Genomic DNA, 15,095 nt, shown 5'->3' with positions numbered 1-15,095 from the left:
GACAATTATAAATAAAAAAGGACGCTTAGTACTACCAAGTGAAAAAGAAGAATTTTATGATACAGATCCTGGCCCCAGTTTCACTGGAAATGGTCTTGCTACTGACAAAATATATGAAGCAGAAGAAGATTTATATAAACTACAACAATCAGTGAAACAAAAACAGATTTATGAAGTAGCAAAAGAAGTAGCAAAACCCAGGAACGTCTTAAGAAGAAAATTTATGAGTATCTACAGCAATCATTAACGAACGAAAAAACTGGAAGTGGTTTGTCCAACGGTGGCCTTATTACCTCATGTCCCAGCAACGTTCTTGCCGATGTTGAACGATTAGAAATTTTGAAAACGAGCCGGTAATAATTCCCCAGAAATCATCACTGAAGCAGCTGCTATTTATCAGATTATTTACAGGCGGTATCATGGACACTAATGCGTATCAGTCTTTCATTGATGAAATCGATGATAATTATCACAGTGATTAATGGAATTAATTAGATACAATGACTAAAATAAGATGAACATACATAATGCTCAACGTGGACCGATCATGGATTACAATGTCCACAGACCACAGACAGTATTCAAAGTAATGCTGCTGAGTTATTCACATGGCAGGTAGCATCACAACAGGGAGTGTCAGCACCACGACATATATTCATCGCATTTCTGCCAGAGTAGATTCGCAGGAACGAAATCCAATGGGTTTGCTACGTTTGGAGTTAGTGAAGTGTCTTTGAGATAAATGGACATCGAGAACCTTCTGAAGAGATGTTGATGAATTTTGATTGCAATAATACTGCACGAGCTTATCATCGTTTGATGACATTTATGGGACGTGATCAAAATGTTGGTTCTGGTTTGCAGATATCTCACCGGGATTTCTTGGCGTTGTATCCAATCTATTACTTTTCACTGGAACATTTGGATTTGTTTAGATAATCAGTACACTTCCAAGCTCGAATAGGTATATTACCCGCTGCTGTTGGTTACAGTGCAATCGCCATTATACTCTCAGACAAAACAATGCTACTTGAACGTGGACGAATTAGAGCTATTGATGCCCCAGTGGAAAATATGTAATTGGATCGCGAGCGTTCAGTAATAAAAACACTCGTGATGTTATAATGTCATATCATCTTAATGTTACTCAGACTCCGGGTCAGATTAAAAAATCTTTAATCGAAATCAGCAAGGAACTGTGGAGCAAAAATAGCACTAATACAAGAACAGGTGACAGGTGGTCCAAAATAATATATCACTGACTGAACGTCAACTCAGGTACTTCAATGAAGCCAAACAATCAAAGACCGACCTACGACTTAATCTTTCTACGGGTGCCATTAAAGACTCAGTCAAGTTGGGTAGTATATTTCCACTTCTTTCAGCTATACCAGCATTAATAGCCTCTGCAGCCCCAGCTGTTGCAAAAGCTGCACTTGGTGCTGTTAAAACTGCTGCTGGGATGGCACAAAGAAATCAACAGGTCGCGTAAGAAAGAATTCCAAAATAAGCAAAAGGGTCTAAGACTACCAGGACACACCCACCCCATGCGTGGTAAGATCAAGGTCTGAGACTTCCCGGAACATTTCGTTAGACGCAAAGCGTCTCCTTCCTATGTCCAACTTTGATTTAATTGATGCTGCTAAGCGATTAAATATCAAAAATGTCAGAGGTGTTTTTATGCGTGAACATTTACCAAAACAACCAAACAATGTTGAAACCGGTACCATTAATCTCGATAGAAGTTCTGGTCCAGGTACTCATTGGGTTGCATACGCGATTGATCCACGTGGAATTGTTTCTTTTGATTCGTATGGGTTGGCGCCACCAAAAGAATTTTTAAAATATGTTGGAATAGTAAGAAGTACTCCCGTCTGGTATTCATCATTACCAACACATACAATAACTGATCCGTCAATATGTGGCCGTGAAGTAATTGCTGTACTCAATACTATGTCAAGGTCGCTGACACCGCGTCATAAAGCCATGCACGAGTATACAAGTAGACGGTCCGTCATTTTAAACAGATCTTATAGTATAATGGTAGATATTTACGGAACATCTCGCCTGAGTAAAACTCAGCAAGGTGATTCATCTAAATATGCAACCCTTGACGAGGTCAAGGATAAACTCTCTAATCTTTTGAGTCTCACAAATGTGGACCAAAATGAAGTCGTTGATTGTCAGGATAAACAAGGACGATAAAAGACGAGTGATATCACGTTGAAAGATATTATTATGTGGGTTCCAGATCCGACCGAAGATAACTTGGTGGTGTTTACTAAAATCGGTAATATTAAAAAAATCGGAGGAATCTATTTTATCACTCATGGGAGAGATTACTGGACGCATCAGAAGAATTGGAGATATTATGTATGGTGGTCTAAACATACGTGAAAATACAATTCTTAAGATGAGAGAACCAAAATCAGGCGATGTGGTAACAAAAAGAAATGTAGACAGAAACAACAGCACGATCTGAACTGAGATCAATGATCGTTTGATAACCGCAGGTGATACAATGACTGGTCCTTTCAATATGACTAATAATAAAATTACTGGTCTTGGCGAACCAGAATCAAGAAATGACGATGCAACGAAGACATAGGTCGATGATAACAACATACCGATGATGAAATCGTTAAGGACAATCAATGGTGGAATGACCACATTTAGATCTGAATATTATAATCACGTACAAACGTTTTTTAATTTTCGGAGAAACATAAATAAGAACCATCAATGAATTTTTTGGGAGTCCATTAGTCATCGACATTAATCTCTCTGACATAAAAAAGATCACAGACAGTGTAGTATATACAGTAGCGTCGGGATCAGCATTATGGTCTCCACTTAATGAATCCATAAAACATCGCGCTGAGGTTACCGGTATATTCAGGTTCTCAATAATCGGCGAAACAGCATTTACAATATCCATCACAATACCACGCCGTCATCCAATTAACAAGTTTACTGGATGTGTGTTAGTTTTGTTGAATCAAAACGAAGAGGGAACATTCGTAGTGGAAACTAAGGAAAAAGGCAACCCCGTGTTGTACCGTTGGTGCCTTGAATTAGTCGTTAAACTACCACCTATTTAAAACATAATGAACATTACGGATACAATCAAGAATGTGAGTGGCAAACCAAACTAAAAAATATCGTTGACGAGTATACAGTAAAAGTAAGAAATTATCGCAGACGTGTAGTTGTTGTTGATATAATTGTGTATTTGTGGTCCGCTGATATATCTGGAACCTGCGTATTGCTATCAACAATAACAATGACATCATCAGTAGTTATAACAATTTGTGTTTCAGTTGCAACAACAATATTAGATCAAATTCATTCGGTAGGTTGCAAGCAAACAATTTTATGATATTTGCGCATAAAAATAAACCAGATGGAACTCCCGATTGACAATTTGTTGGTATTCCCACATGCAGTTATCAGATCGAACAAATCAGCCACGAATTCCAACGCAGAATTAAATCTAATACAGAAAAAGAATCTAAAATAATTATCACTGTTGACGAACCTACATTATCAGCCGCGATATAAATAAATTCATTTAATTATGCCGTAGATATATATTAGTAGTTGATATGAACCCTATTAGGATGGCCAAAAATTATCAAGCGCTGCCAGAACCTCAAAGGGGGGATTTCATCACGGATGAAAAATATTTATAAAACTTCCAGAGTATCGGAAAGATAATTTATCACGTCAATTAAGGGAAAATAGAGAAGAGGAATATTGCCCTGATTACATTGTATATGATAGTAAGAAAAAATTCCTGTACCATCAGCACTAGTATTTGGTATTGATTACGAAACCCATATTCCATATGTTTATGAAGATGGTTTTAGACCATATTGTGATAAAATAAAAAATGAACATCCGTGACTCTACAGCGGCTATTCCACAGTTACATTCATGAGTATCCCAACAACGATCTAAAAAAAGCAAATCATTGAAACGATACAACATCTAAACCAGGTTGCATAAGACCTTGAGTATGTCAATTTAGTTATTTTTGGAAAGGTAATCGTCAGACCTTATCCCGTGAATGATCAAACAACCCTTAAACAATTATTTATCAATCATTATAGAAAAAAAAATGAAATTGATTTACCACATTTTATACTACCCGTACTTAACAGCGAAGAACTATATAAATCAGTCACTGATTTTATCAAAGAAAACTTTCCAAAAATTATCGCGTCATGGAAACAAATAGCCCCACCAGCAGCTATTCTTAAGTATAACAATAATCCCTACGGGTGAGGTCGTCATATTTCACCATGAATTGTAAATATAACATCAACGATCGCAGTCAATCTTGTATGTGTTATGAATGACAGCAGTTTTCAAGTTGATCTTGAAAACTCCATTAGGCTTAAAAGGGATATATTCTTATATACATTCACGCCTCAAGTGCCTCCAGGATTTTTGATTGCACAAGAACCTATCAATCCGGTATATTTGCGATGTCATAATCCGTTATTATCAAGGATACATTTCAAACTTACTGACCAGAACGGACATCTGATTGATTTGCGATATAAAGGTTTCAATATAAATATGTATGCAAAATCATTAATATTTTTTACTTTTATATATTTACTTTTCTACTTTTACCGTTCCATGTTTTTCACTTTTACCTTTCCATATTTACTTTTCCATTTTTACAGTTCCATATTTACTTTACCATGTTTATTTTTCCATATGTTCTATTCATATAGGTTTCAGTTTGGTAAATACTGTGTTCTTTCATTTTTTTCTTCTACTTTTACCGTTCCATATGTACTTTTCCACTTTTACCGTCCCATATTTTCCATTGTAAATGCTGTGGGCTTTTCTTTCATTCTTTCTAGTTTTACTGTTCCACTTTTACTTTTCCATTTTTATTTTTCTACTTTTATTTTTCTTTTTTACTTACATATATACCTCGAGCTTCTTCATACATCTCTTTGAGCGATGAAAAAAATAATAAGTCTACGTGGAAGTGAATAACCCACCAAAAATTTTTAAAGAATTTCATATTGGCTTAAATCGTCTATACAACAGTTTGAAGGAAAAAAAATCATATTAAAAGACATTCCTGCTGGTAGCGCTGGAGTAACTAAAGGTAAGGATCTTGCTGCGCAAATTATGAAGCATAATGAAGTCATTAATTTACAAACAAATAAAATTAAAAATAAACAGATTTATATAATGAATTATGCGCTAAAATTCAAGAGTTAGATAAAACCGTTAGTTTACAATAAAATGAAATTAAGAATGAAAAAGATTTATATACTGAACTCTGCGCTAAAAGACAAGATAAAACCATTAATTTTGCGTTAAATGAAATTAAGAAAGAAAAAAAAGATTTATGCGCAAAAAATAAAGAACTTAAAATGAATTAGCCATAAACGAATCTGTTAATTAAAAAATCAACAGATTTCTGCGCTACAAATAAAAACCACGCAGAACAATACAACGAATACATTAATTCCGCAGATGTTAGCGTGGCTCAGTTATTTAATGAACATCTTTGGGAATTCTCCACGAATGGGAAATTAATTTCTTTATCTACAAGATTACTTAATATAGCTGCATGATTATTAATAATCTTTCTCTTTCGTATTCGCTCGGTAATATATATGTAACATGCTTATTCGCACAAGCAAGGGGAACGAATTTAGAAAGATCGTTCTTTGACATATAAAGCATTGATTTGTTCTTTGCATTTTCAATTGATTTAATAATACGATATTATTGATACATTTGAAATGTATCTGTATGATATCGTCGTGATATCTCTTTTGAGTTTTATTCATATCTGATATGTTCAGCATTAAGTATCTCATTACTGGGTGTCAATTTTAACAATCCTGTAGATTTTACTTTTTCAACTTCACTGTGATAGCGTTAATATTTTTTTAATTAATAATATATCATATTCAAGTGTCTAATTACTTGAATATGATACCAAAATTAAACATAATAAAAGGCTATCAACGTATTAAATTTTTTGAAAATGATAGATAAGATCTACCGTCAGCAACGTATTTTAGCAAACATGTTTTAATATCAAAGTATTTAGCAGCTGCGTATATTGATTCAAATTCAATTTCACTAATTTCAACGACTGCGATAGCTGGTCTGTTAATTTTCCTAAATTTACCAGTTTTGCCATTTTTACAATTTTTACGCTGGGTGACAGCTTTCAGATTCGATAGAGTATTATCTCTTGGATTTGAATTAATATCATCAATTACAAGACCTTTTTCAATTGGTCCATTTAAACAGTCATAAATAAATATATGAGAAAGGTGCGCCTTATATTTAATCCTGAGCATAAAATAATAAATATTAATAATGATACCAATTTGTCGTTTTAATCTACAATTTCTGATGATTCCATCGCGAGATGCTTCATATTGCTTTATTTTGGGTGTTTTAAATTTCTTTTTTTCCATTGCTATGATAATGGGGTATTCAAATATATATTGGAAAATGTATCCATATAATCCTTGATATTTATATAAGAATTATATCTTATTTTATAATACACATCAGTTCTCGACATTTTTACTTCAACATTTTTAACATAATTGTGTTTCTCCTCGCATTCCACATTTGCAATTTACACATGGAATTGCTCCTTTGCTTCCACGTTTTATATACTGTAAGTGAGATGCACAATATTCATTTACACAGTTACAATTACAAAAATTCGTAGAACCAATCAACAACCATTTAAATTTCTTTTCTTGCTCAGTCATAATAATATAAAAGTGTTAATTAGATATATACTTGTTTGAGTATTATATGAATGAATTTTCACTCGAAATTAAAAAAAAATGATTTTTCTTACAGGTTTGATCTTGATAAAAGAACCCCTGATTTACTTAGGCGATTTCTGACTGATCCAGCAAATAATAACCTAATTAAAAGTATTCTTGACGCCTAAAAGGTATTCGCAACGATGATGGAACTCATGTGTGGACAACATTCCAAATTATAATTAACACCAGAAGTGTTATTGATGCTACAATGAATAACTAACGAGCGGCGACGATTATTAATTATCTTGACGATTGAATATATTTTAGAGTAAAATATATTAAGGAACTAGACGGTACTTGGATTATCCGCGACAAGTGTGACACCGTCCTTCTTCACACAGGAAGAAAAATTGTTACGTTAAATAAGAATTCCCAAACAGGAATATTGACAGGAATTGTTAAACTGTATAATGAACGAGCGTATCCTGTAACCGTAGTTTTTATGCGATATATCCACTGTACCATAAACCTAACGTTGGTGCTCTTATGCTGATGAAATTCTCATCAATGACAAAATCAAGAAAAGATAAATTGTGTTGCAGAACGAGTGAAGGAACATTTTACAAATGCGTTTCGTGAAAACGGTTTAACGGATTATAGATGTAAAAGAAATAAATGAGTGGGCTGAAACAGTTAAATGTAAAGGAGCGATTATCAAAGACGTCGCTGAACTGGGAAATAAATTAAGTTCCCAATGATAGCAAAAACAATAACCGGAGAGATTTCGAACGAATTGAAAAATAAATCGAAAGGATCTCTGATAAATATTATTTATCATAATGCGCATGCGTGGGCATCGACGGTGACAATGTTTCAACGAGATCGAACTGTTAAGTTCTATAACTGCGATATGTTTGATTTTATCAGGCATAGAAGTAAAAGCGATCCTGTATCTGTATGGCTGTTTCAAAGTTCCCTTGATGGAAATTATGATCAATTTGTAGGGCCTAATGGAGATATTCATCGTACATAATCTGTCCATGCAGAAATTAAAAGTCTTGCGTTGAAATATACTCTTGACGATACTGAATAATTACTGTGTAATTGTTTTACCATTTCATCAGTTGCTGCTCAATTTGCTCAGAAGGATAATTCAAGGACACAAACACGGTTGGAATTTCTTGAAGAAATACAACACAGTTGTGTGGAATGCGGGCACTGCGGATTATGGAATACTAAATACGATTATAGGGATGTTATGTCAGTTGATATGGCGGCATGTTATCCTGGACGTTTTCTCAGAACTGGAGAATGTTCTGAGTATTTTAAAAGATTTGGACATCCAACACACAAAATGATCAGAGTTGCGATAAACGGACCCTTAACAGATTTTGACTTGACTGGATTTGCACGAATTAAATCATATAAGTTTGCCAGAGATTTCCATCCGATGTATTATGTCTTGTTTAGCAAACACACTCTAGAAAAAAATGTGAGCACCAGTAGTATTAATATGATTCATGCTTGATACAAAAATATTAGAATTGGCAACTATTGACGAAGCAATTATATCATATAGTTCGCAGGAACAAGTTTGGTTACTGCAACAAAAAAAATATTCTGATGATGAAAATCCTGATATAACTGATCTTGAGAATTAAATCGCAAAAGATCTTAGCAGAAAAATAATTGGCAAATTTACCCAAGTAGGATCGTATGAACGTAAACGAGATTGTACAAGATTAATTATAGACGATACTGAACTAGATTTTATAATTATTGATACAACGAAGTAACATTAATATATCGGACGGAACTAAATGAGGTACAATTGTGAGTTACATTGATGGTGACTCAGTACAGTTTACTCATTTAAGTTCTTCAATGCTCGCGAACGTTTCGATAAATATATTATCGATGATAAATAGATTTCCTGATGCTGCTGTTAGAGTCGAAACAGGCTTATTTTATATCAATAACAAATATGCACGCTTGTTAGAACAACATATAGGCGTTGATGCATCACGGGGCAGGTGGAGAATAAAATGAGAAAAAATATTTAGTTATTCTGAATTTGCCGACGTTAAAATCAAGGATATTTATTACAAAAATAATCAAACATCAGAATGGTCATCTGCACCATATGATCATGTGACCAGATATAAGACTGATTATCTTAATGGACCGGGTGGTTATGGTTAAACAACAAGTGTGATCGAATTATTTCGTGGACTTGATTGTGTTAACTCGTACACATAGACTCGCCAGAGAAATGCACGAACGGGGAGTTAAATCTCATACTTATCATAGCTTTTTTCCGATGGAAGGGATATACATGGAATCCAAATCGAATGGGTAAGAAATATATTCCAAAAATTATTATTTGGGATGAAATATGTACAGTGTCACTAGAGACACTAAAAAAGATTTCTTGATTGTTTGTTATTAAAAGATACAGCTGTGATAATGTGCAGCAATCACTGTTAGCCTCCACCTTTTGTTGGACTGTCTCCACATGAATGGTAAAAAATTGTTGATTATTATGAAGAAATAAATGTTGATCATAAAGCATTTGATGCACCACTAAAAGAGTTTAAACAATTAATCAGACTACAACCAGATAAGATTCAGTGTAAGGTAATACGTATAGTAATTTCACAAACTCCTATGAATCATTTTTGGAATATGTGGATACCAGATAATTTGATAGTTTCAAGTAGAAAGATAGTTCGTGATAAACTTCAGCAACAATTATTTCTGTTACATTAAATAAAGTTTCCAGAATTACTTGTACCATTGTGTTATGGCCCAGCAGACACTCGACGGCAAAATATCGACGTTGAGATTCCAGGTTGTGGCAGTAAACAAAATCTTGTGTTAAATGATATTGTTTTAGTTCCCGTCAGTGTTGTTCAGGGTTTATTAACAATGGACAAAACTCCATGGACCCTAGGATATGCTATAACGATTAATTCGTCACAATGATTAACTATTTCCGATACTTATATTTGGATTGTTGATGATCGTTTTCAATGGTCAAATTTAGTTTATCTCGCAGTGTCTCGAGTCAGAAGAATATCTCAGCTGCGGAGAGTTATTGGTTGCACAGAAAATAATAATCAAACTCAGGAAACCATTACTGGCGATAGCGAAGATGCAATAATACATTAGTTATAAATAGTGTGACAAAAAAGTAAACGCGACTTTGATCTCAATGTTGAATATATCATGACACTGAAATAACAGAATATTCATTGTGCAAGCTGTAACACGGTAATGTGGCAACATTCAAATAATAATCCAAGACAGTGTACCGTAGATAGAATTAATAGTAGTCTTGGTCACACACGTGTAAATGTGATGCTGACCTGTCTTGGATGTAATCGAGGTCGAGGCGCTAGTTCAAAAAAGTGAAGACGGTGGTAATTTTGCATCCTCAGGAATTACTTGTAGTTGTTCACGTACAAATCCACGTTGATGAGAAGTTGTTGAATTTAGTCTGTATATTGCAGGTCTACCCGTAGATGTAACCACGCTGAAAATTGTATGTGTCGTCACACTCCGAGTAGGATCAGTTACTCTTTTTTACCCTTTTCAAGTTCACCAGGTTCATATAATTATCTTACAGTCACATTGCCTAGCACAAATTGCTTTGAGAAAGAGTCATTTCGTTGTTTTGATATATGTTTTTTGTAATCGCGTTAATAGGTTTCATAGAAGCTGTACGAGTAATTTCATTATTTAGCGCAGCTATTATACTTGATAGTCTTGCAACCCATTCACGACATCTCTTATCTTTTTGAATTATTTCCAAACAATCGCTCAGCAAATGTTCGATTAAACCGTTCAACAATTACCTGATCACGAAGAATTGTGGTATGTCCTAGTCTGATTTTGACGTTGGTTTTTTTTATATCAAAAAGATGATTCTTAACCAAGAAATTCCTTGCCAAGATCAACCTGTAGCAACTGTGGCCATTGTAGACCACCACGTTGGTAATTCTTTCAAACGCAGATGCAACTTCAGTTGCTGTTTTAGTTGATAGTGGTTCTGCTTCTTTTATACCTACTTGCAACGTCAACAACATTCAACGCATATTTGTATGTGTGTGATTGACGTCTACCGGTCTTAATAGTATCGTGTGGTAAAAATAAAATATCAGCTTGATGAACTTTATTGGGAGCTCTAACATCCAAAATTGCATACTGAATTTGTTTAGGTGGTGGTTGATAAATTTGCCATATTACATGTCGTGCTAACCAATTTGCAGCAACAGAACGTGTGACATTTGCTGCATCAGCAAGTTTACTAATCGCTGATCTACCTTTCAAATATCCTCTTGGGCTATAATAAATCGACTCCATTATTTTTTTAATCGGTTGATTAATTACCAGCCCTTAGCACCAGTTTACCTTTCATCACAGATTTGACTAGGAAGCTAGCAAGTTTTTCTCTAAGAGATTTAGTTTTATGGTATTTAATGAGTGAATCAGCTTGACATCTGCAATATGTAATTGTTGTAAATCCTTATTTTTTTTATAGCATTTATTGGATACTCTCCAGGTCTTGGTTGATCTCCCTCATCAAGTCGGATGTCAAGTCGGGCCCCACGACCACAATAATTCTATCCAGGAACATGTTTTTCTCCTTGATATTTAGCCCATGGAGTTCCTGTTAATTTTCCTAATGAAGCAGTGTGTGTGTGTGTGTGTGTGTGTGTGTGTGTGTGTGTGTGTGTGTGTGTGTGATTTGGATTTTTTAACGTAGCGTGAAAACAAAATTCAGTCATATCCCTACGATGTCTGTAGTGTGGCAGTTTATAGTGATGTCTAGCACTGGGGCATCATGCCGAAGTCATGTAGTATGATGTCCCACCCAGTCACATTATCCTGACACCAAGCCGACCAGTCCTAACACTAATCTCTTAATGATGAGCGCCTAGCGAGGCACCTGTTAGTACCATTTTTGTAAGTCTTTGGTATGACTCGGCCAGGGATCGAACCCACGACCTTCCGCATCGTAGGCGGACGCTCTAACAGACTAAGCCACCGGGGCGGTCGACTGTGGCAGGGAGATAAATTTGTATTTTTGTACCACATTTCACACACCTGCATGTAAACACGCGCTTTTCATTTTTATTTTTTGAATATTATTGTTATTATTCCACTTGTCAAAGTGAATGCTCTGCATCGAACACAGCATAAATCCATATTATTTATTATATTTTTCCAACATGGATATCACTGATATCTCATCGAAACGAAAGCAAGAGCCAGTGAAACATCATCCAGCTCTACCGAATTCTATCAAAGCAATTTTCATAGCTCCATCTGGGTCTGGTAAGACGCAATTATTACTTAATCTGATAATGAGATGGCTCAAGTGGGATAAGTTATATTTAGTGGCACCATCCGTAGATGATCTGAGATGCTACGATGTGCTTAAAGACTTTCATGAAAACGCAAAATTGTTGAACGAGGATGGTAATGATATTATTGATTTTATCACCGATATCGATGAAGCTCCATCTGTAGACGACCTTAATGAATTAATTAATAATCTTGTATTATATGATGATGTAACGCTTGACAAACAATCAAATCCAGTTCGGTTATTTTCTCGAGGCAGGCACAAACACACAGACGTGATTTATGTTACTCAGCTATATACACAAATACCTAAAGTAACCAGAGATAACTGCAATAATTTTAGTTGTGTTTAGTAGAGTCGATACACATACTCTGCGAAATATTCATCAGACTTGGTGTTCAGGAGACATGTACATGATTAAATTACAAAATTTCTTCTCAATAGCGCAATCTATCCCACACGGATTTATCACAATAAATTATATAGTCCTCGGTCGCGATATTGCGTATGTCTCGATAAAATGTTAGGTTGAAAAAAATAACAGCAGCAGGGAGGGCGCGACCTTAAGAGTGTCCAGGTAGTAAAAGTAGAGTTTGCCGACCGAAACGATTTTCTCAACACGATTTGACCACAATTAGCGAAAAATCTCGAATAAAAAAAAGGTTTACTTTCAAAAATAGCACTTACAAAAATAAATTTTTTTTCACTTTTTTTAAGGCTTATTTTCAAACTTGGACGCTACAAGAAAATGTCTGATCACTCTTTTTTAAGGCTTATTTTCGAAATTGGACGTTTCAAAAAAGTACTCTTCGCCCTCCCTTTTGCTATAAATAAAATACCACCTACACATAGAAATCGGTATGCCAGATTATCTATAATTTGATGTTTTGTTAATTTCATTCCTTCTTTCGTGTTTAAAGGAGAGAGGATTATTGATCTTGCGACTTAATTTACCGTAATTCCCACATTCTGCGAGTCGAGTTGCTCAGTGGTTATCGTGTCAGACTCGCGAGCAGTAGGATACGGGTCCATAACCTGTCATCATATCAGCCCAAATCGGATGACACCTTGGTATTAAGGTACTTTACCCTATTTGTATAGGCACATAGGCACAACATTAACTTCAAATGTTGGTGTGCTTCATACACAACCACACACGCGCGCGAGCGCACGAGCGCGCACGAGGGCCGCGGTCAGGATTTGTGGGTCCTAGGAAACATTATCCAGCGGACCCTTATGAATTACAAATTGTAACGGGCCCCTTGACCGTTGTGGGCCCACATAATTTTGTCTTAGTTGTTTTACCCTGTCCGCGGCCCCAACACACACACACACACACATGTTTGTCTTACCAAGGTTAGGCTTCTCCAGGTCGTTAACAGGAAAGGCTAAGCACATGTACGAGTCAGGCTGAAGTATAAGAAAGGATCGGTTAAAACAAATATGGTGCATGTTTACATTAAACATTTGAACAGTATTCATGATTACTACTACCACTACCACTCTGTATTGTAAAAACTCAGATCTATTGGGAAAATAACTTATTTTAGTCTGTAAGTAAAAATCTATCTTAGGTGAATGCATAGGCCTACTCATCGGAAAAACAAATGTTAAAGATGGCATATAAAAATTTAAATACAATTTCAGACAGCAAAAGAAGCCATCAAGTGAACAAATATTAGTAACATGTGATATTTTCATACTATTATGATACTTGCTAAACTTCAGGATACTATATTAAATGTGTGAGTTAATGTTCCTTTTATGCAATTTATAATTTTCCCATACGTAACACTTAGCACGAAACGAGCAGTTTTAACAACTTTAGTATATCCATCATATTCAACGGCATTCGCATACATTTATTTCTGAATACAAGTTTGGTCAGTAGTGTTGATAAGTCGATATTTTCTGTCTTTTTTTTTCTTTTTTTTTTTTTTTTTTTGAAAGCTTTATTCATCCTTCTAAACATTATTATAAGACGACAACAATTTTTGGTCACCCTTATCAATGTCACAATGTGCGTACACCACACGTGTGCATGGCCCAACGAAGGCTTCATTATCGGTCCTGCATGAGAACTCGTAAGGAAGAAACTTTTGACTCTAGTAGTGATGTAATAATTAACTCATCTGATATTAGTGGCTAATAGTATAAGTAACGTGTCTGATATTAATGGCTAAGAGTATAAGTAACTTGTCTGATATTAATGGCCAATAGTATAAGTAACTTGTCTGATATTAATGGCCAATAGTATAAGTAACTTGTCTGATATTAATGGCCAATAGTATAAGTAACTTGTCTGATATTAATGGCTAAGAGTATAAGTAACTTGTTTGATATTAATGGCCAATAGTGTAAGTAACTTGTCTGATATTAATGGCTAATATTATAAATAATTTGTCTGATATTAATGGCTAAGAGTATAAATAACTTGTCTCATATTAATGGCTAAGAGTATAAGTAACTTGCCTGATATTAATAGCCAATAGTATAAGTAACTTGTCCGATATTAATGGCTAACAGTATAAGTAACTTGTCTGAAATTAATGGCTAAGAGTGTAAATAACTTGTCTGATATTGATGGCTAATAGTTTAATTAACTTATCTGCTGTTAATGGCTAATAGTTTAATTAACGTATCTGATAGTAATGGCTAATAGTTTAATTAACGTGTCTGATAGTAATGGCTAATAAGTTCAATATAGTGATACATTAATTTTCTGCTATTGGAATATAGGCATACCTTATCAGTAGTGAATGGGGATACTAGAGCGACAATGGGAATTAGCATTAAAAAGACCCTTGGGAACATATAGCGACAATGGAAATTTAACATGGAGAAAAATCGTGGGAACATATAGCGACAAGGGAAATTAACATGGAGAAAAATCTTGGGAACATATAGCGACAAGGGGATTTCAACATGGCGATAAATCGTGGGAACAT

The 15,095-nt window shown here is 34.9% G+C and overlaps 1 protein-coding gene across 2 annotated transcripts in view; it reads right to left on the bottom strand.

The window, feature by feature from the left end:
• Positions 1–13,559, bottom strand: part of LOC149786382 (putative peptidyl-glycine alpha-amidating monooxygenase pamn-1) — a 53,558-nt gene extending 39,999 nt beyond the window's left edge. For both annotated transcript variants that reach the window (XM_089976801.1, XM_089976802.1), the window contains exon 1: positions 13,500–13,559. The gene's annotated coding sequence lies outside the window, so the exon portion shown is untranslated. The remainder of the gene's footprint in view (positions 1–13,499) is intronic.
• Positions 13,560–15,095: the final 1,536 nt, after the last annotated feature.

Source organism: Sinohyriopsis cumingii, chromosome 12 (assembly GCF_028554795.1).
Source record: "Sinohyriopsis cumingii isolate HCF-2022 chromosome 12, ASM2855479v2, whole genome shotgun sequence".
NCBI classification, from domain to species: Eukaryota; Metazoa; Mollusca; class Bivalvia; order Unionida; family Unionidae; genus Sinohyriopsis; species Sinohyriopsis cumingii.
This window is presented reverse-complemented; position numbering and strand designations above follow the sequence as displayed.